This window comes from Anopheles funestus, chromosome 3RL, assembly GCF_943734845.2.
Source record: "Anopheles funestus chromosome 3RL, idAnoFuneDA-416_04, whole genome shotgun sequence".
Taxonomy (NCBI): Eukaryota; Metazoa; Arthropoda; class Insecta; order Diptera; family Culicidae; genus Anopheles; species Anopheles funestus.
In genome coordinates, this window is record NC_064599.1 from 79,424,799 (window position 1) to 79,446,651 (window position 21,853).

Sequence of the window (21,853 nt, forward strand, 5' to 3'; positions counted from 1 at the left end):
GAACCGGCAACACACCAAGAACCGAAACCGGGTGTCGTAAAGCGAAACAAAAGAAATCTACCAAAAAACTTCGACCACCGTAGTGGCATATCCGGTAGGAGCGGAAAATGATTTTGCTCATCATTTCCACCAGGATAAATGTGGGTTGAAGGTTTTCCGACCATTTTCCCGCTTCCTCCAAAAGACCCTCCACCGCGCGGTCGTTTGAACTAAAGATTGAAGAGTGAAAATTGTGAGGTCAGGAAAGGTTTCGACCTAACTAAGACGGTGGGCTAAGGGTTTTCAATCTAGCAAAGCTCTAGCTCGGTCGAGCCTTAGCGGTTCGGTTGCCGTGTTTTAAAAGGGGCAAGAATACCCCGCCCTGTTTTCCACGTGTTGGAATTCTGCAAAGTCAGCAGAACATGATGTCGATTCAATTTTGGGATTTTAACTTCGGACCAAAGATTGCAGGTTCTATGAATGCCGGGGACTCGCTCCCCACCGATGCGCGGGCGGCCGATGACGTTAGCAAAATGTCGGACAGAAATCAAACAAGATTCCACCAGGGTACGGGTGGCCCCAAAAAATGACCGTACGCGGGACAGTTGGAGTCGAGATTTCTCTCGTGGAACTCGGTGTATTTCTAAAATAGCCACAAAACAGTGAAGCAGCAACAACGTTGCATACTGATGGACGTTGTCAAACCGTATGCGGTAGGCTTCATTTCAATTCTGGGACCTTTTCCTAAAGGCGGTCCCAATACCCACAGTCAGCAATCAAAGAGTAGCGATGGTGCTAATCCGTTTATCAGTATATTGTTTTCCATCGAGTTCTTTGCTTTTCTCCGTTAGTAACTTCCGACTGCAGATGAATATACAGACGTTGTGAAAAGTTGCAAAGAACAGCATTTTTTTTCTTTCGTTTTCCATTTCCCAGACGATACGAACAAAGGTGACCTTTTGGAAATTATTCTCATTTTTGTGGGGAGAAAAAATAAACGAAGTAGAAAATACGCAATAGAAAAAGATTTCCTACAAGTCTAACTATGGGATCAGTTAGTGACTGACCTTTTAAATGTTGGTTAGGAGAACAGAGATTTATTTTAATTTAGTTTTACTCCAAGAGAAAAAAGGCGTCGTAAAAAGATTATTCGAACCCAATTTTGGCGTTTCGTTTGTTCAATTATTATTTAACGTTTTGCCTCAATGCGATTTTTCAAGTCAATCTGAATGTTTAGCGGAACTATTTCCATGAAATATTATTTGAAGAATTAATTAGATCAAAGTTTTTCACATCTAAATATCATCCAAATGCATCCATTACCATTACCATCCGACCAAATTACCTTAATTTAACGCACTCTGTTTGACGCCATTGGTACTTGAGATGTATAACGACCAACTTATAGCTTCCTTAGTAACCTTACAGAGCCATTACAATGCTACGTTACATGCCGGGGAAAACCTGAACCTCTCAATAATGTAAAGAAATTTCCCCACCAGCATCGATTGCATTTAGCTCTGCGTTTTCCCCATTCCCAACGTTTTCCACGCACTTTACAATTATTCTGAAAAAAGCAACAAAACAAAACAAGGGAAAATGAAAAAACAAACGCCCCGTATATGTTCAGCGGGCCAGATAATTTAATACGATTAAATTTGTAATTGAAAATATATTCCGCGCATCGCTTGTTAGTGATGAATAATTCACCGTCACCCTAACGCGTTCCCCCACCCCAAAAAGGTTGCAGGTCTTAGGGGAGGTCTTTAATACCCTCGCAGTCTCTCGTTCACCTCGAACGTCGTATCTATTTCGGCCATTTATATTGTACTCTTGGGAGCCCGGGGGAAAAATATGGCCGACAGTGGTACAATTGTAAGCGTTGTAGGTATTTGAGAGGTGAAAATGTATCTAAAACATAAAATAAATTATGAGTTACAAGCTTGCTTGTATGTGTTTAGATTAGATAGTATAGAGAAACTAAAGTAAAAAGAGGTACAGAATTCGTTACAACGCAAAACAACTCCACACACAAACACACTCAATAATAAAAAACAAAATGAGATCCTGTCTGTCCGTTATTCCCAGGTGATAGAACGCACCAACTTGTAGCTGAAATTTCCATAATGTTCACCTTGTCTTTCGTTTTTTTTTTTTGGGACCTGTTACGATTCGTTTCGATCCGACAAAATAACCACACACAAACACACGTAGATGGATCCACCTGCTTCTCCCACGAGAGGAGGGTGAACCGAAAAAGCATAAAAATAAATACCCATCTCCCACCCACAGATGGTCCTAGAGCGCTGGGCTGGGTCCCAGACAGACTGTTAAATTGCAAATTCCCTCATGTAGAAAGGTTTCGGGACGCGTCGAAAAGAGATTACACTCCACCTAGCCACAGCCAACAGCCGCCATCACCACCGGTACGAACCCCAACGTTGATCCGATGGCGATGGCGTGAAAATGGACACGTGGTGTATTACAAGAACGGAAATAAAAAGCCTTTTTCCATTCCCGATTGCTCACGGTGCTGGTGGCCAAATATAAACATCCGATTCCGACTCTGGTTCGGTTCCAGTGGTGGCGATCTGCAGACCGGACCACCGGATCCGATTGGAATTGTTTGCAAATTTGTTAAATTTTCAAACCCCCAAATTAGATTAGATTGATTTCCCAATTCCAGTGTGGCGATCCGCCTGCTGCATCGTGCTATTTTGTTAGCATTTTTGAGGCGTTTCACTCTGGAGCTTCTTTTTTTCCCTCGCCTACCAGAAGTGCAATATTGAATTTGAGTGTGATACTTGCGCTGCCCGGTGGATAAAACAATCGTGGACGGGGTTTTTGGAGTAAAAGGCACCTTCCACCCTTTCGTCCTGCATTCATGCAGTTGGTTTTTGTTTTACTTTCCACGATGAAACACTCACAAATATAAATACTTTCCACGGTGCTACGGTAAACGGTTCGCCACGGTTGAGTACGAATGAAATTTTAATCAGCTTTTAGAGCAATTGCAAGTGCACGTTTGTTTCCCAGTCTGTCCAACTCTAGCATCAAGGATTTTTTACAATATTTTTTGCTTTGTATATTGTTTGAGAGTGTACTTTTTTTGTACGCTGGTTTCACAAAACGGGAAGAAAATTGGTTTTTAATTTTCCTTTTTTTTTGTTTATATACTATATAAAGGAAATTTGAGTGAAAAATAATGCTTAAGGTATAAGATTCTCTATACCTTTTAATATTAAATAATATTATGTAATAAGTATTGCTTAAATAGGTTTTGACCTATCGGACATAGGACCGAGTTTTGTCCTCATAAAAAAAACATGTCCTCTTGTTGTAGACAACTTAAAATTTTAGTTATTAAAATATTTAAAACACAATGAAAATATGTTTTCTATACAGTCATATCTCCAATTGTAATAGATTTTTCTGAATACAAATTTCATTCACAAGTAGCAAAAAAATATAGAAGAAATGCGAAAGAATTGCATTTCTGCAGCGTTCTTTGATGAATGCAGATTGTGACAGTTGCCATCTGCCATCGCAGCACGTGAATCATGAATCAAGTGCTTCACGGGATGGCGCATGATATTCTTATCACTCATCGCTGGCACAAATATATATTTTTTTTTTACTTTTAATTAGATCAACTTCTTCCCCATCCGATTCCTCATCGCAAAACCATCGCACCCAATGCGAGGTGTAATGAATGGATGCAATTCATTTGAAACGCACCAATCCTGAACCCGCCACTATCATCAGCATCATTCATCACGGTTTTGCAATCAAAAAGCCGGGTAAGATGGCTACCGGCAGTAGAAGCAACAGCAGCATCTTGCCCGACAACATGCATCATTTCCGGGTACGCCCGTAAGCTAGCTTTCCGGAAGTGCATCGGCATGGTGTGGGAAGTGTTTAATGAATTTGTAATCACTCTTCACACGAGCGAGCGTACGCTCCTTCGCTATGAGTGCCTTATGATGTGAACAGATCCTTTACTGCAATGTCTACAATAATATTATGAGTTAACCATGCCCGGCTTCTTTTACGCGGAGTTACTATTCCCTTTTCTCGAATGGGACATTGTTCTGTAAGGATTCACGCCTCAACGCCAGCTAGATTCTACGCAACCCGTCGATGTCCTTCATCCAGCATCCAGAGTAACCATTTTAATTACATTTTAGTGTTTAATGTGAAGCGCATCGGATGCAGGTTCGTTGTTTGACGCACTAGATAGAAATCGACGCTTTCTCCACGGTACGGGTAATGGTGGATACAGCACGGTGGATATGGAGGGAACAATTAAAAATCATTTGTGCAGTCAAGGCGTATTAGTGCCCGTGTGTGTGGCGTGTGTATTGAGACGTTCTTTCACGTGTGTCGCGCCTTCTTAATGTCATCCGCCAAGTGTTCGGTGTGCAGTTTTAATGACAGTTTTAATTGCATTTCTAATGATTCATTATTGCTTCCTGATTGCTGATGGTGTCGAAATGCATTTCCTCACCGAAAACGGAAGCGTTCAGGAATTGGCACGAGTAACTATTGACGCACCTAGATTCACATCTAGATTGCTTTTCATTGTACGTGGAAAACGGAAACTGTTACCACGACTGTTACCAATAAGCAAGCAAAGGAAAAATTGGAAAAAATAAATCCTGGAACGCAGAGTGTATTGAAAGTCGTTTACTATCCAAACTCTATCTGTATCTTAGAATGTGTTCTAAAACAATATAAAAATTCAAATTCTAAACCTAACTGGCACTCGAAATTTCCACAAAACTCTGTATCAAGAAGTGATCGTTTAAGATAATAATGCACAATAAAAGTTTTAATTGGCACCTTTCGCTATTGGCTTGCTGCCGCAAAAGATCACACAGCACGCTGCAATACTTTGCGGGAGCAACAATAATTAACCGGCGCTAGAAGTTTAATTATTTTTATTTTCAATTAAATTTAACAACACGCTCTGAACACTGGACACTCAGGATGAGTGAGAATTTTTTCTTTTTGAACTCAGTACATAAGGCAAGATGAGTACCGGTTGTGAACGGCACCACCAATTTCTAATGGCTACCCACTTGGCATTGGATTTTCGCCATCCCACCTCCGTTCGGGAAAAAGTTTTCTCACCACGGGAGTGGAATTAAAACAGCTTGGACCCGCTGCGAGTGGGAAATTGCTTAGCTAAGGTGATTCGATTTTTCGTTAGCTTTTTGCAGCGTTCAAAAACGTTCTTTACGATTAAAAGTCCATTTTATTTCGGGAAATTGCCTACTTTTAGGGGCTGCTGTTCTAAGTGGACGACAGAAGCGAATACGAGGCCGGCTAATGGGATCATCTAGCTGTTTTAAAAAAAGTTAAAGGCTATTAAGAAAGGCCTGTGACGGGTTTAGCTTAATGTGACCTACACTAAAGACCCATTGGATGCTCATCGGTGCTCGAGGAACCTCCCCAACCCAAAAAAGTTGCTCTATCTGCGAGAATATTCGCACGCTATCTTATGATCCGATCGCGACCAAACCGCGTCACGGTGGGGTGTCTATTTTATCATGGTGACACCACCACCACCAAGATCAGCCCTTGTTTAAGTCTGTGCCGTTCTATCCAATTCGCACTTCGGTAGTTACAGGTCGCTTCCTGTGAAGCGCGACGGGACGCCATCAGCGCGGTTACGCTTGCAACTGTTTGGTGGATCTTCATTCCGCTTCCTAATTGCCACAACGGGTCGGCACAATCTATTAACGATGTTTAACTCATTAACGGTACAAGCGAAACGCTCCAAAAAACGTGGAAACGAGCGTGTGGAGGAGTCACCAGTGAAGTTTCAAGGCGAGGAGAGTTTCTTAGAATTTTGACAGCACCTTCCATGTTGGGTTGCGTACGTTGAAGTCTCCCGAAATGTAAAAACAAAAAAAGCATATATGTAGAAAAACGAAATGTCTGCGTGATGATTAATGAACATCCTAATATCCGCTCGAATGACTCGAGTGCGAAGGTGTTCCGATGAAGGATGATAATGTACTCTCAAAGCCATTTGTAGCAGTCGCTCGGATGCGATCGTCTGTTAGGGGAATTGGTTTCGAATTTCATCCATTTTTCGAAGAAATTTGCTGGTACTATCTCCGACACCTTCGAACTCAACGCTGACTACACGGGGGTGATAATCGTAACGAACGATAACACACAAAAAAAGTTAGAGCGATTATTGTTCAACGAGCGTGAAGAAAACTGCAGTTGCATTTGGAACTTGTGGTCCCATTAACAAACATGTTCCAGGGTGCATCACACCCCGTATCGACCCTGCAGATGGTTCCGATGATTGATGCGATCAGTAATTAGCATCGTATCAATGAAATGGTTTAGATTTCTCCCCATAAACCAACCCGTTCGCTTAGCATGCGTCACGCGTTAGAAAAGAAATGATTTTTATCATTTACTAACCTTCAAAAAAAAGGAAAGGAAAGACCGGCCAACAAATCGTGATCGTGTCTGTGGCGCTAGACTGCTGGCGCCACGATCGGTTGTGACCCGGACATATGTTTTGAAGAGAAAAGAATTACTCATGTTCAGTGTTTTTTTTTCTTCTCCACGTTTTAGTGCGGAGGAATGCTAATGATGTTTCCTAGGGGCATAAAATGTGTTTTTCTTTACTTGCTTGTGGTTTGAACTGAATTGATGAATTGCTTTGTTCGTCTAAGACTGTTAATGAAATAATTTCTAAAGCTGCTGATGTTCGGTCAAATAATTGTAAATCAATTGTCAAGGGCTGTAATAAATTATGAATTGAAGAAAGTAAATTGAATTTTTATGTTTTTGTCAATTCTTCAAGTTGGGAGTGATTATTTTCTATCAGATCTTTAATGAAGGATCTTTTTTCAAAAATTGTTACAAATCATTATCTCTTTGCCAGTTTGCCAAATTATTTGCTGACATAAACATAAAGAAAAACATTCTTTATTGCGGCCAAATTAAGGATGATAGAAAACCACCGTTTGAGTAAAATTATATATTCAACTACTTTCTTTTAAATGAACCTTTTCCAAGGAAGATGATTTTTTATTTACGACAACTTAAGTTTCTTCCGTTATGAATATTGGTAATGCTCTATTTTCTTTCTTCCACGAATTTAAATGAGGATTTTATAACCTTTAAGTTAATTATAACTAAAAAAAACTCCCCTCAGAACTTTACCAAACGCCCCATTCCGGGAAATGGTTTAAATCAACACAACCGATCGAATAAATTGCGCAAAGAATTCGATGGGAAAATACTTTACACACTGCAGCGCAAATGACCCGTTCGATCCATAACTCAAGCTAAAATGTTTCTCGTTTCCGAGGGGAGTTCGCCGTAAGCATTCCTGTTCCACCAGGTCGGACTCCCTCTAATCCAGGACTAATTTCTTCTCTCCTCATCGTACCAGCTTTTCAGCGTATAATATTCATCAATTTTACGACCCGTTCCAGCAATGGCGAATGGTGGCGAATGGTGGAGTGGTGTTTATTTGGTGGCGTCGTCGTTTGCTTTTTAGCCCCCCCCAACCCCGTTTTCTTCTGGTTGGTGTCTTTGTTTTGTCGCACAAAAACCAGACACCACACCTGTCCACCGTTCAGGCGCGATCGTACAAGCGTGTTGAAATGTGGTACACAACGTGGCGATGGGGACGCCCCGAGAAGAAAACAGTCCCCGCGAGAAAACCCGCGCATTACCTAATGAGCAAGCCTATTAGGCTTCCAATCGAACTTTGCGTGTAAAGGGGTGAGTGGGAGGCGGTTGGGTGGGTCAAGATCACGGTGTGGAAGGAACAAGATCACCACCGAAAAGGTGGCGCAGCGTGACCTAAGCGAAACAGGGCCCGCCAAAACCCGAACGGCAACACACGCCTCCGGTGAGTGTGAGTGCGTTAATCTTCCGCAAGATACTAATCTAACGCGACGAACTCGTTGTTCGTACATGTGTAGCTTGAATAAATTATCAACTTGTTTCGGGTTGAAAGAGATTCCGTGGAAGGCAATTAATTCTCGCGCACCCTCTGCTGGTGAAGATGATGCTGCTCTGGTGGGTTATAAACGTGAACGGAGAGAAAGAGAGAGAGACAGTCGTCTATCGGAGTCGATCTGGTCGCGACCTCCGGGATGGGCCACGGACCCCTCGGGAGCCGCACGGTCAGTTTCCTACCGTGAGCTTCCGTAGAAGCGGCTACTAAACAAAAAAAAAAGGAACGAAACGGGCTTAATGCCCATTTCTTTTAAAGGCAGAAGCAGAAGAAGCTGGAGCGCGGAACAGACGACGAAACAAATGTCTTCTATTTTTCTAAAGCCACAGGTTTGGGTCTAAAGGAACTGGCTCTGATGAGAAGCCACGCTTAACTGGGAACTATCCGCACACGCTTGATATACTGACATAATTAATTTTTATATCTAATTAACCTTAAATAATTTAATGTTTCAACTCAACGCAGTTGTCGGAGCACACGCACACATACACACTGCTTTTGAACATTAACGTAAGAAAAACCTTGTCATGTCGAAATGATTTTTTGTTAGGGATTTTGACCTTAAATGAAAGGATTGATTCTTATCAACACTAAACGTAAGTGGTTGATTTATGAGAAAAATAAGGAGAGAAAACTGAGACCTTTTCTAAAGGAAGAGTTTAACATTTTATGACCAAAAAAGGTTACCGTGGCTTTCTTTGTAACTCTGTATCAAATAAAAAAATATTTATAGAAATAGAAGACCACATCTTCAAATCTCTTTAAAAATGTATTTGCCTAACAAATAAACAAACAAAACTGAAACATAAACCAACGACTGCTCCTCACACTTTGTCCGTACCTTAACGAAACAAATCCATGAAAGTAAGTGGTTCTATTTCCACCTGCACAAAGGAAAAGTGTTTATGGTTTACAATTTTTCTTTTTCTTTCGCCTTCCCAAAAAATTGCATAAGTTCAGGCGGCTTTGCTTAATCCCAGACCATTCCCGCAAGCCTGCAACCGGGAAACCCGATAAGAAACGCCCTTTACCACGTCGAACCACTTTCGGGATGAGAATAAAAGTAAAAGCAGATGAAACAATAAATGCTTTCCTTGCGCTGTTCGTACTTTAAAGGTAACGTTCAGTTCAAGTAAGCTCGGCTCACCTTAATCCTTTCGAGATCCTTGCATTGGGAGAAGGGTTTTGGTTTTGGCATTTGTTTTTTCTTGCTGTTGCGTTTGCCTTGTGTGAATTTGTATTTTTTAAAACGACCTCCCGTGGGGCAGATTGCTTCAGCTGTGAGGCCTTCCCTTTCTCTAGGATGTGTGCTGTGTACTACGTTACGTACGTGTTTCATCTATCGCCCCATAAATGCCCCCGCGGCCAAGTAACACGGATGATGCATGAAGGGCTTTTTGGTGCTTCTTCCATTTTGTGTGTTGCGTCCTTCCATCGAAAGAGTAACTCATTCGGTCGTCTATTGCTTATATACCCGCAGGATGTGTAGCGAGACCACTGGTGGTTAGGTTATGTTTTCCATTTCCTGTGGCTCATCAAAACGCGCAAAACGAGAAAGCACAAAACGGTGCTGGAGCTTCTTTTTATCAGTAAATGAACTTTACCGAACATTTGGTTTTAGCTGTCTTTCGCTTTAAACAAACAGCAGGGAAAGCTACACGCAACAAACCAAAACGTCGTTTGTATCTTTGTAGCTTTTCCTGTTAAAACCGATTTCCCTTGTACGGTTTTGGGAAAAATTGAACGAACAGCAAAAGCAGAAGGAAAAAATACGAGTTTTAGAAGGATGTTTGCTATTTCTGTGCACCCCAATACGAATCACCTCTATCTTGGAGGTATACCAGTGTGGAGAATTACTTTTTTTGTATGTCCCGAAACACACCTGCAGAGTGGACGAAATCTTATCGCCAGAGCCATTCTTTTTTCAGTTGCTTTTCGGTTCGTTTTGGATCGCTTTGTTTTGTTTCGAAATTATCAGAAATGTAAAGCGGCTTATGTAACGAGTTTAGCGAATGTGGATTTGGTGTAAAGAATGGGTTATGATGTGCAGTTTGAGTTGCATTTCGGAATGATTGGTTAACCGTCTCAAAAGGGCAATACATCAGCAAAAAAATAATAAAATAAAATTATTAAAGTTTGAAAATTTCCCAAGGCTATAGCCTTAGTATTTTTAGGGAAATTTTGAAAAATTTTAAAAATTGATTTATTTTAATGCGAATTAGTTGCAATAAGTTTCTTTTCACTTAAACAATGCTTTAAAATAAAAAAAAAATAAAAAATCAGAAAAAAAATTTAAAAAATTTTCAACTCGAAAATTTCATAAGGGGTACCCCTTGCCATTTTTTTGAGAAATTTTGCAAAAAAATTTAAATTGATTTATTTTAATGCCAATGAGTTGCAATGACTTTCTTTTCACTCAAATAATGCTTAAAATTAAAAAAAGAGTAAAAAATCTGAAAAAATTGAAAAAAATATAAAAACTTGAAAATTTACTAAGGCTATAGCTTTAGCTTTTTTTTGAGTAATTTAGCAAAATTTTATAAATTTTCCAAAAGTATTTCATGAACAATGTCTTCTTTTTGAAATAATTTCATCAATCTGTGGATTACATTTTAAAATTTCAATTACTTTTAAATTTAAATTAATCACATCTTCTTTTAATTGAAAACATCACATTTGAAAAATTATCAAACTTACTATTCGATACCGTTCCTCTTTTCTCAACTACACAAATCGCCTCACAAAACCCGTTGCAATGATTGCCCTTCGATTGCGTGGCGCTGTTAACAAGCCGGCTCATAACTCAGCACAATATAGTGCAGCCCAGTGTGTCCCGGAACTGCATCAGAAATTGGCTGCAATCGAAACAAAAGCCACCTCGCACCGCAAACATTCTCTCACCGGGACCGCACGTTCTGCCCATAAAATCCACCCGAAGGATGTATGTAATTGTACACATTAGCCGGCGCGCACACACATCGAGCAAAAAAAAAACTCCATCCCCGGGATCGAACCCCAATCCGTACAGAAACCGCAACGATTTGTGCAACGTTTTGTGCCACAATATTGAATTTAAAATGTAATAAATTAAAAATTATGCTCTTGCTGTCTCTCCCTTTCGCTCTCCTGTACCGTCCTCCCTGTAGAAATCGTCCAGATCGGAAGACTTCCATTTGGGAAGTTCAGTAAGACCCCGACCACGGCACCAGACCATGAAACATTGGCTGTACGGTTTGTGGACAGTGCTAAAGGGGGGTCAGGGAATTAGGCTGTGGGGGTTTGGTTTTGCGAGGTACAACCAGGGAGAAGTTATTTTTGCGATTCTTATCGAATCGGTTTCTGCTTCGACGTTCGACGTACTGTGACGGTGCCAAGTTAGTTGCGAGCTTCCAAACAGAGTGGATGTTGCACCGACCACCGTCGCCAGGACGTTACGGTCACATTTTCGACCTCAGAAACTGGACTGCGACCGTACCTCGGATCGGTGCTCGGTATGCACTCCCGAAAAGTCAATATTTATCTCACTTGGATGCGCGGTTTGCGTTCTTTGCGCTTTTTCCTTCGTGATGCCGTTCCCGGTTCCGGGGTCCCATGGGAGACCTTCCGATGACCTCCCGGAGTCGGTATTGCCGGTGGTATTGCGGAATGTCTGGTTCGACGATACTTTATCGGGGAATGAATCATAAAAATGTATGCTGTCACCAGTACCTAGCCTGAGCTATATAGAACGTTTCCTCACAATTATGATCGCAGAACGGAAAGCGCATTTGCTAACAAACATACACCACGATGCACACACATTCGCCAAAAAAAAAAACTGGAGGAAAATCCTGCATAAAGTCATAACGAGAAGATGTAGTTTTTTTTTTAATAGTTCACTTTACACTGGAAACCGCTTCGTGACCATATATTCAGGGACACGCCAAGACAACCGAATGGCAAACAAAAGCGAACTAAAGGAAATCACACGAACCTGCATAACAGAGTTCTCTTCGGTTCGGTTTTGGTGTACATTGATTCGTTCGGACATGCGGAAAGCGGTTTGTCATTTATCAATGCTCGGCTTCAATGTTACAAACGCTTGGACGGTACACTATTGGGAGCAGACTGATGATTAATAACGTTGTTGCCAATAGTGCTGCTTAAGCTGGCAGGTCTAGGGGAAAAATTGTGTAGCGCAAAAAACACCCCTTTACTGTCCATTTTTCATGACCCGCTGAAAGCTCAATTTCCTTCATTTGATGATGGTGATCCTTTGCCAGCGATTTGACATCCGAGAAGATTGCAGTCAGTCTTTAATTGATTGAACGATCGGATGTGGCGTAACTTTGTGGAGCTAGTGATGTAAGGGTAGGAAGCTCCAACCAGTGAGCCGTTAAAATATTATCTGAAGGCACCTGATTAAATACTGTGTCCTTAGGATATTGGGGAGAGAATGCATCTTGCTATCCTGATGTTCTCAAGTGTCACTTCATGATAAAGATCCTTTGTTTATTAACCTTTCAAGTCGGAAAGGAAGTTTCAAAGGAAATGTTTTGGAACAAGATAATAAGAATTAAATACCAATTAACTGGAACCAAAGTATTTCCCGAGCCTACTCGAGGACCTTTAATTTGTGATGTGACCTTTAATTTATCGCTTACCATTATGTTTCTTTCTCCCAGACTAACAGACCCGATACGTACGTTGACAGTTACGCATCATTTATCTCTAGAACGCGCAATGAGGCGCATCGTTTTGGCTTCACCAAACAAACCTTGACGACCACACCGAAATACCCAAAAACCACTATCAGGAACACACAAACAACTATTCCCACCCGGGCAAGAACAAGATGTCAAAACCTGGTAAAGGTCTAGTTGCGGCTTCTGCATTCCCCGGGACACCATCCCGGGAAAGATCACTTGCTGATCGGTTTTTAATGATAGAAACGGGTCGGCCTGACTACCTGTTCCCGAGTGTCCCGAGTTTTGATGGACACGTGTGTTCTTAAGCTCCGGAACGGAACTCCCGAAGGCGGTCCACCAGGTAAAGGTAGTATCGTCGTTCGAAGCCTTGGAAGTAGGAAGGCACATCCCCGTTTGAACCATTTCGCCGATGCAACTGTTGATGCGGAGATAGTTGTGGTCGATACTTGCGGGATAAGTGAACGAACGTATTTGGATGGGAAATAAACCGGTCCGAGGGATCTCTCGTGTGGTTCGGCGTGTATCGGACGATCAAATCCGGGGTGGAACCGACCCTGAACGCACAGACGGTGGTTGGTTTTATCTTGACGACCGATCATAATCTCATAAATGGAAGCATAAAATTATGATAACAAATCGGGGCAGTGGGAGTGAGATGGCTGCCTCATGTTCGGGATAGAAAAGGTTTTACGAATGTCAGACGGCCTTCTTCGGGAGCTTCGGGAAGCAAAGAAAATCTTCTGCTAGTAATCACTTCATTTAAATTCCACATACACCATCTTTCTTTCGTCTGTTTTGTTTTTTTGTTTTTTCTCAAAACCATCCAACAAATCGAAGGCGGGCAGGTTTAATGAAAATCCTCCTAGGCGTACTGTCCACATCGGCAACCGTGCAAAACCAGAACCAGAAGCCTAAAGCCGTCAGAGCCGTCAATCTACCAGGTCGGGTTGACGGTTTATTGATCGATCATGAGCGATCGTTTGCCGGACCTTTCGATCTGCTATATTTGCTCAGTAGCTGCCACTATCAACTGGAGCTAAAACAACACATGAACGTGCGTACTTATTGGCAAAAAAAACCGTAAACCTGTTCCACCACTTCGAGAGGCGGGCGCTCGAGAGCCGATCGGCGTGTTAAAGAATGGCGAAATATTTTGCAATAAATAAATCATTTACCACAACCACTACTGCGGAGAAGGAGGGCATGGAAGCTACTTTCCGGGTGGCATTACAAACCCTTTTAACTCATAGTTTATTTTTTGCTTTCTTCTTGGCCGGATCGATCTTGGTCCGCGATCATGCAGAGAAGCGTGGACAGCCGCAAAGGAGAAGTCAATTACGGAAATATCTTTCCGCGACGGGCAGCAGCGGAATGTTCGGCCTGCCTAGGAAAAGCTCGCTCCAGTTCGAAGGACAAACGTTTGTTTGTTTCGATTTTTTTTTGCTTGCGCGCTATGCGTACTTACGGTTTTTGCCAATTTGCGCAAGAAAAATTGTCCCACCGCGCAAGCAAAGCGGTGAGAATTGTGCCTATTTTCTGACTCTAGTAGCCCTATCAATTGAGCAATCATTCAGTGGAATAATTGCGAATCGAACTAACGAAAAAAAAGGGGGGATGTGCGTTTCGGTTACATCTGTGCAACAAGGAACGCATTTGTGAGTGTTTCTGTGACGAATGGATGGCACATTTGAAAGGCACATCTCATAAAACTCCCGTTGGGTTCTTTCTTCATTTCTTCTTCAGTTCTTCCACCTTCTATCTCTTCCCGGGTGCATCTTAAGGGTGCATCAAGTTCTTCTGCGTTATGTTTGATGATGTTTGAGGAATCTAAGAAATAAAAACATACAACATGAACCCAAGCGCGACATGGCGTCCTGCGCAGCAAGACAGAATGAAATATTCATTTGCCGACGGTTGCAATTGCGCACCCAGACAAAGGGTACAAAAACCTGGCAGGCGATGCATCGCACAACAACTAAAAAAAAACAAACCTCTCTCTTTCACTAATATGGCAACAAATCGAGCGCTAAAAGCACATCCAAACAAAATGCAGCACGCACAGCGGCACTGCGTGTGTTCCCACCTTCCCGGCAGCATGAAGGCGTTGCGCACAATGGCTGGAATTAATTATCAGTGCGACAATCATTTATCTTAATTTTTACAACTTTTAATTTCTGTCCAATCTTGCACCGACGGTTTCCTCGCAGCTCGTGTGTTTTGACGCTTGGTACGCTTTGCTGCTTTATTTCTTCGCCATAAGTGGAGAGCGAATTTTGGGGCAAAACTTAATGAACAAAAAAAAAGGACAGAAAGAAAATATAATAAAGAACCATTTGGAAGCTGCAACATGATCCACCAAGTCAAGCGGTTAGTGTTTTTAAACGCGCCAGGAGAAGGCAAACCAAATACTAAAACTGCAACCTTTTACGCAGAGGCGCGTTCGGTATGAATCATAAATTTAAATTGCAGCCAAGTGTTTCGAAGCTTCGCCCGGTGGAAAGGTTTTTATTTCGCTTCTCTTCATTTCGATCTGCATCTCGTTGGCGTTCCTTTCCGTTCCGGAATGTGCACCATTTTGCAGCAATTAAGAACACAAAGTGCAAAGTGCCCTTTTGTATGTGTGTTTTCGCTTCCACTGTGAGCGGTTTTCGGGTGTTTCTTTCCACTCGTTTTTTTGCGTGAAAATCTCCGTCTTTTACAACGAAATTGTAAGAAAAAGGGTCGGCAGATGGTATTTCTCGGTACGCATCGCACGCGGTATAATATTAATGTCCGGAGCCTGATGAGACGGACATTAACCGATGCCAATATAATGTTAAACGTTGGTAGAAAGGTTCAAAAAATTTCCTCAGAAATTGTCGTTTTTTCTGCCTCTTTTTTGATTAGATTAGGATACAAAACTAAGTTAAGTTAATAGATATAAGTTTTTTTTTTCTTACTCTCGTGGGTTTTTTGTACAAAATTTTTCCCACTAAACTTTCAAACGCCAGATAGGTATACTTTACTTTCACAACCGACAAGCTCAAACGCTAACCTAAAATAACGAGGAAAGATGAGATCGAACCCGTTAAAATTAACGTCTAATTTGTATATTGTACACATTCAATTTTCATCCAAATAAACTGTCTACTACTACTACTACTACTCTGCCTCTTTTTTGTCTTTCCTGTGTTTACAGAGCGAGATTTATTTGAATTGTTAAGGTTTCTATTTAATCTACCAAAACACTAAAAGTTGTAACAGGTGGAACAGTTAGGGTGTAAAATGTTGAACATCGTACTTTATGAGGCGTAATTTAGTTGAAAAATATTAAAAATAAATATTCAAAGAAATGTTTAAACTTATTTAAACTGGTTTTTTTCCAAACCTGCCAAAGTTAACATACATAAAAAAGCTTATCTTACTGACCATAAGGGTATGCAGAAAAAGGCAACGAAGCATGTTTCCGGTGCAGGTCAAAATGAACCATAATCAACTAACCAAGGAAAAACAAAGCTCCGGCCATCAGCCGTAATGGAAAAGTGCATTCACGGTAGATTTATTGCTCAATCAGCATTACGATTTCGGTCAATCGAACCACGTGTGGGAGTAAGAAAGCAAGGGCGCAGTTTTAGGCCCGGCCGCTCAGGTTCATCCCAAATGAGACTAGCGCACGCAAAAGGCTTCGCAGAAGGAACCTCGTCAACTTTATGGCGTGTGTATGTGAGAATGTTTTTTTCTTCTCATTTTTAATATTTTGTGGGTTTGTACCAAGGCACGCTAACCTTTTGGAACAGAGACCTCCCATCTCCCCCACTTTTCAACGCTGATCGGCTCATTACATCATGCACATGTTTATTGATTAATGTTGCCAACACAAATAAGCCGTAATAAAAGCAAAAACCCATCGAACTCTAGGGCTGTGGCAATGAGGTATGAAGAAAGGCACCGCGAAGACAAGAAACTTGGAAAGATAAATTGTATTGATTCACATGATAAATTTGTAGCAAACATAAACACAAAAATAGGATCCACGACTTTTACGTTGTGCTTAGTACGATACCGAAGTATCGCGAAGGAAATCGTTCATTCATCGATTGACGTACGAAAAATGGAAAATGGTTTCGTATTTGAATGGATTTTTTCTTGTATGTGAGCAGTTTTATGTCTATGCTTGATGCAAATAAATCATGATTACTTCCAGTACACACGCGTGTGAGTTTGTGTGTGTGCGTGTGTGTGTGTGGGGTCATTACAGCCACACTAGGAGAACCTCGGTCTATAGAGAGAGAACAACAACAAAAACCCGTCGGCCTGAGGAGGCTTCATCATCATCACTTTAATAACTCATGTCTGTGGAGCGATATTTCTTATTGTCAACATGACGGGAGTATGTTTTGCATCCAATTTGTTGCTTTTGAATCGTTTTTCCCCTTTTTTTACGCGACAAACTAGTTGTGGTATTAGGCTTGTGCCCATTAAGCCCTTAGTTTTCAACGGACATAATGTAACTATATTTTGAGTTTTTTTTAATTTGAGCCAACTTAAAAACTGTAATGTTCAAACTCGTTAGAACTGCAATAGAGGAAGTCACAAAACCCAATCAGTTCTAAATAAATTAAATTGAATTACAAAAAAAATGTATCTGAGAAATAGTCAACCGAAAGTGATCTGGGTCAAGTTTAGTTCAACTGTCTTAAATTGTTGCGAATAAAAAAAATCATGTCTAATAAGAGAACCTCCTGAAATTCGCTTATGATTTGGAACAAAGTTATGTCGAACATATCAGACATTTTGGTTATTTTTGCCTTATGCCAAGGTTTGTATACAATTTCGTCTTCTCAAAATTCTACAGAATCTTCCTGCTTCACAGCCACCACAAAACGATGTCAATTACACAATGGACTGTTAGTGTCTAAGCGAAATAATGCTCTGTACTCACCGCAATCAACATCAGCCGCCTGTATACCCGATATGCCACACCGGTGTCGCCGCAGATGGTCTTATGGTTGCCACCAGGCAACATCCCTGAAGGTAGTAACACTCGAACCAATCTACGAATGATGACGTCCCGTTCGGGTTTGCTTCCTCGCCCAAAAGGTGCCCTAAGAACCGAAAGAAGAAATCTTTAATTAATTGCATCAACATGGTACCGGCTGGGTGGTCCGGCCTAGCAGGGGTGGGATGATGGTGGCGATGGTAGCGTCAATAATTACGGGGTTTCGGTGCCTGCTCCACGTACACTTACACTTCATTAAGAACGAAACCGAAACCTGGGTGGTGTTTGCGATCGTGGACCGCACACATATGGAAGGTGAAAATCTTTACCACTCGCCATTTCGCTAGCACGTCCCGGCATACCCGGCCGATCAACGCTGTGCCGCGTGATAGCTCATCTTCAGGGCAGACCGCTTGCAACACCTTTCCAAGAGGAAAAGATGAATTTCAAGGGACGTGTTTTTTGTGTTTTTTTGTTCTGTTCTGTTTTTTTGTTTTTCTCTCTACCCGGTCGCATCTGTCAGCCGGTGTCTATCTAATTCCTTATGTTTTTCTCGTTGAACCAACATGTTGAACTTGGCCCCGATGTTGCCATGTATTATTATTCGCTCGTTTAGTTCATTCATTCTCTCGTTTGTATGTTACTTATCTATTAAAGGTTGGGAGGATTTTTTTTATGTTCCCGCTTTGACCATGTAATTTTATTTTGATGCATTTCGGTGTCGGTCAATTGTTGCCTTACTTTTTCCTTTTCCTTTTTCTAATTCATTGCACTCCTTTTCCAAATCGGCCTTTTTTCTAATCTCTTCATTCCGATCGGTGTTATTTTTCGCAGTTCACAAATCCAGAAGTTTGTTGTTTTGGGAATATTTCACCTAATAATGGACAAAACTAATAGCTTTGTATGTTTGTTTAAAAGTTTTAATTAATTTTAAAAATATGAATACATTTTTTGCACACTGTTTTTTAAATTCTTATATTTCAACTTGAGAATTTTAAAAAAATCTATAAGAATTAAAACTATAAAATATACTTTCATTTCTAAAAGGAAATATTGATATTTAAAAAATGTGTTCGACTTCCTGGTATTCCTTTAAATACATTCTTTATCTTTATTCCTTTCCCATATTCGATTCCTATTTATCGATTGTTCTGCCAACAATTTCACACTGTGCGAATTTACGATGCGCGTTGCGAAGTTGAGCGATAATTTATGATGATGATCGACACATTCACTGACCGGAGGAAGCTCGATTCCCGGGAGATTCCATTGTCCGGGGTGTGTGTGATTAAGATATATTAATTCCAGACCACAGCGAAACTCCAATGTTTCACTCATTTACGCCATCATCCCCGTTTTAGACGACCGGCCCCAAACGCTACCGACGCGCTGCTGCTGTGTTTGGAATCGTGATGAAGTCATTAAAGGAATCCGGATCGCATTCGCTATCGCCGGGAAAACTCGGAAGCGCTAGTTCCAGACCGGGAATGACATGAGGAGTAGAGGGAAAAAACCGAACCACGCAACATCACCTCTACATTTTCCTTTGTGCAGTGCGGTAAGCTTTAAGTCTCAAAGGCATCAAAAAGGAAGACATCGCCCATTGGTGACACTAGAACTGTTTTTTCTTCTCCTTCGCCACCAGACACGACCTGGTATCGTGGTGTGAACGTGACTGTGACAGAATGCCGTCCGGTCAGTGGAGAGACGTTAATAAGGTGCTTAAATGGTGCTGATTGATCCAGCTACCCTGACCGGTTGTTGTTTCGCAGATTGAAGCATGACTGACAGTGACACTGAGCTTGCTTAGTGCTCACTGCTGCAGCAGCAATAGAGTGCCTGCTAGAGCCTGCCAAAACGGACTACTGGCTTTGCTGGGCGTTTTTGGACGCAACTGAACGCCTTTGAAGACCTGCTCCGGATCCGCCTTTTTGATGCTTTTCGGTTCGGTCCACCTTGTCGGCATCACCCTAACTTTGCTACAAACGGTCACTGCCACCGAATTAGCTTCTTCACGGTTTATTGTTTATCGAAATCAGTTCGGCGGTTGTCACCTTTGTGGTTTAACTGTGCCGGAACGCTAACAAACATTCCTTTCGGTCGGCTTACTTAGCGGCAAACTGTCAAAAGTCATGTCGAAGAAGAAGTTGGGCGATGAATTCGATACACTCTGCTTGGATTATTGGAAGCAAAGTACAGTGGAAACATTCAATTCACACGTAGATTATCGAGAGAGATCAAATTTAATTATCCAACTTTAAGGGTCTTTGCCCATTGTGCCTCTATTTTAAAATAATTATTGTTTCATGCCATCAACTCGTGCTTGTCTGAATGTACCGAACTACATTAAAATAAATGATAAAACAAAAGCTGTTAAACTGAATTTTATCTACTCTAAAACCTTCCGATATAGGGCTCGTCATATTATCTGATTATATGATGTATCATTTAAAGTATGAATAGCTGCACTTAACTCTATCGCCTTAATTTTGCTTGTATTGAACGTTTTATGAAGTGGTTCCCATCTCCTACAGACCATACAACCAATCCATAAATCAATCTCCAAAGTCTTCTTTGGCTGCTGCATCCGTTTAAACTGTGAACTCGATTACTCGGTCCAGCTAAACAGCAGACCGATCAGAAGCCCAACACATCATCCGAACGGCTTTAGTGAAGCTATTCCGGATGTAGGACATTTCCTAACCCTCCAACAGCTCCACGTCGAAGAAATCGTTTCGCCCGATACGATGCGTCTTAGCAAATATGTTTCCTTCCTTGGCAGACAAAGAAACCTTAGGCGCAAGATGGACGGCATCCATCCCCGTACATTGAGGCAGGGAAACGTTTGTGAGCAGCGTATCATAAATATTTGATCTAGACAACAGCATTTTTCCCTTCCGGAGTGCCCGTACCACGACCGGAACCAAGACGAGACGAAAGCACACATCGATCCGTGTTCGATGCCTTCCTCACACGGTGTTTGACTCATCCTTTCTTGATCGGAAGTAGCTATATCAGCGACCCCTTTTGCCGTTGACTATCTCTACGGTTGACTGTTGTCGTAAGCGAAAGATTAGGTATGCATAAACACGACGCACACGATTCATATAGCGTCCTACACCAATAGAACTGATTTCCTACGTTTTTTCCCCTTCCCGTTCGTTCCCTCATCCTGTTACCGCTATATAGTCATCTTCTTCATTATATTTGTTTTTTCCGCCTTGGACGCAAAGATCCATAAGGAACCTGCTGACATTAAACCATCTCAGTCAGCTATTCCCAGAGTCTCATTGTGCTCCGGTGCGTATACCGCCCTTTTTTTTCTTTGGAAGACTCTTGCGCGCCACTGAGATCATTATTTATGACAGTTTGGTAATGTTTTGGGTGACTGGCCACTCCCGGACATCCCCATGCAAAAGGGATGCTGTGAGTGTGAGGTTATGATTTATTTGGGATAAGTATTTTCGCTTACTTCGAACCTTTTTTTCCCTCTCACAGGCCCTTACCCAGCCCCTTTGAAACCACCAACCAATCGACCAATTTTCCACGGCACCAGTGTGCTGACGAGTGCGTGGAATGGTAAGTGTAAAAAAAACAGTGATTGAAAATCGCTGTTTGTAATCGTAAGCGCAACAGGAAGCACTATTTATGAATCATTTATTACGGAAATATGCTTCCTATTTTGAGGTTTTCTTTTCTTTTTCTCTTCCAGCCAAGTTTTGGATACGGGCGCGGACGGTTCCATTTCTAATGTGTGTCTTGAGTAAGCGAACAAGAAAAATACGTTTCATGCTTTCGTAAATCGTCTTTTATAAGGGCTTGTGTACGAATGCCGGGGACGTGATGGCGACCTACACTTGCTAGCGTTGAATTAATCGTTTTCCGATCTCGGAAGTTGACTCGTTGCTGGTGGAACAACTTTCTTGGAAGTTCGGTAGGCTTAAGCTCACTCGTAAGGGAATTATTTTTATAATAAAGAACAATAAAGGGATAGTTGTGTTTTCCGGATGTGAGATATTATCTTTCATGGGACGGAAGCATCTTCCCATTGAAAACTATTAAGAACATGCGTTTGTTTAATAATTAATAGTTATTTTATAATAACGTTTTTGGAATATTATTCCTAATGAATGTAAAAAGAGTTAATTAAAATTAATTAAAACAAAAGTTTTATCAAACCTTCTTGTGCTATGCTCTTTCAAATTCCAA

At 41.4% G+C, this 21,853-nt stretch overlaps 1 protein-coding gene across 6 annotated transcripts in view; it reads right to left on the reverse strand.

The window, feature by feature from the left end:
* LOC125770057 (MOXD1 homolog 2-like) overlaps positions 1-21,853 on the reverse strand; it is a 503,823-nt gene that overhangs the window by 39,908 nt on the left and 442,062 nt on the right. For all 6 annotated transcript variants that reach the window (XR_007419137.1, XR_007419135.1, XR_007419133.1 and 3 more), the window contains exon 17: positions 17,588-17,750. The gene's annotated coding sequence lies outside the window, so the exon portion shown is untranslated. The remainder of the gene's footprint in view (positions 1-17,587; positions 17,751-21,853) is intronic.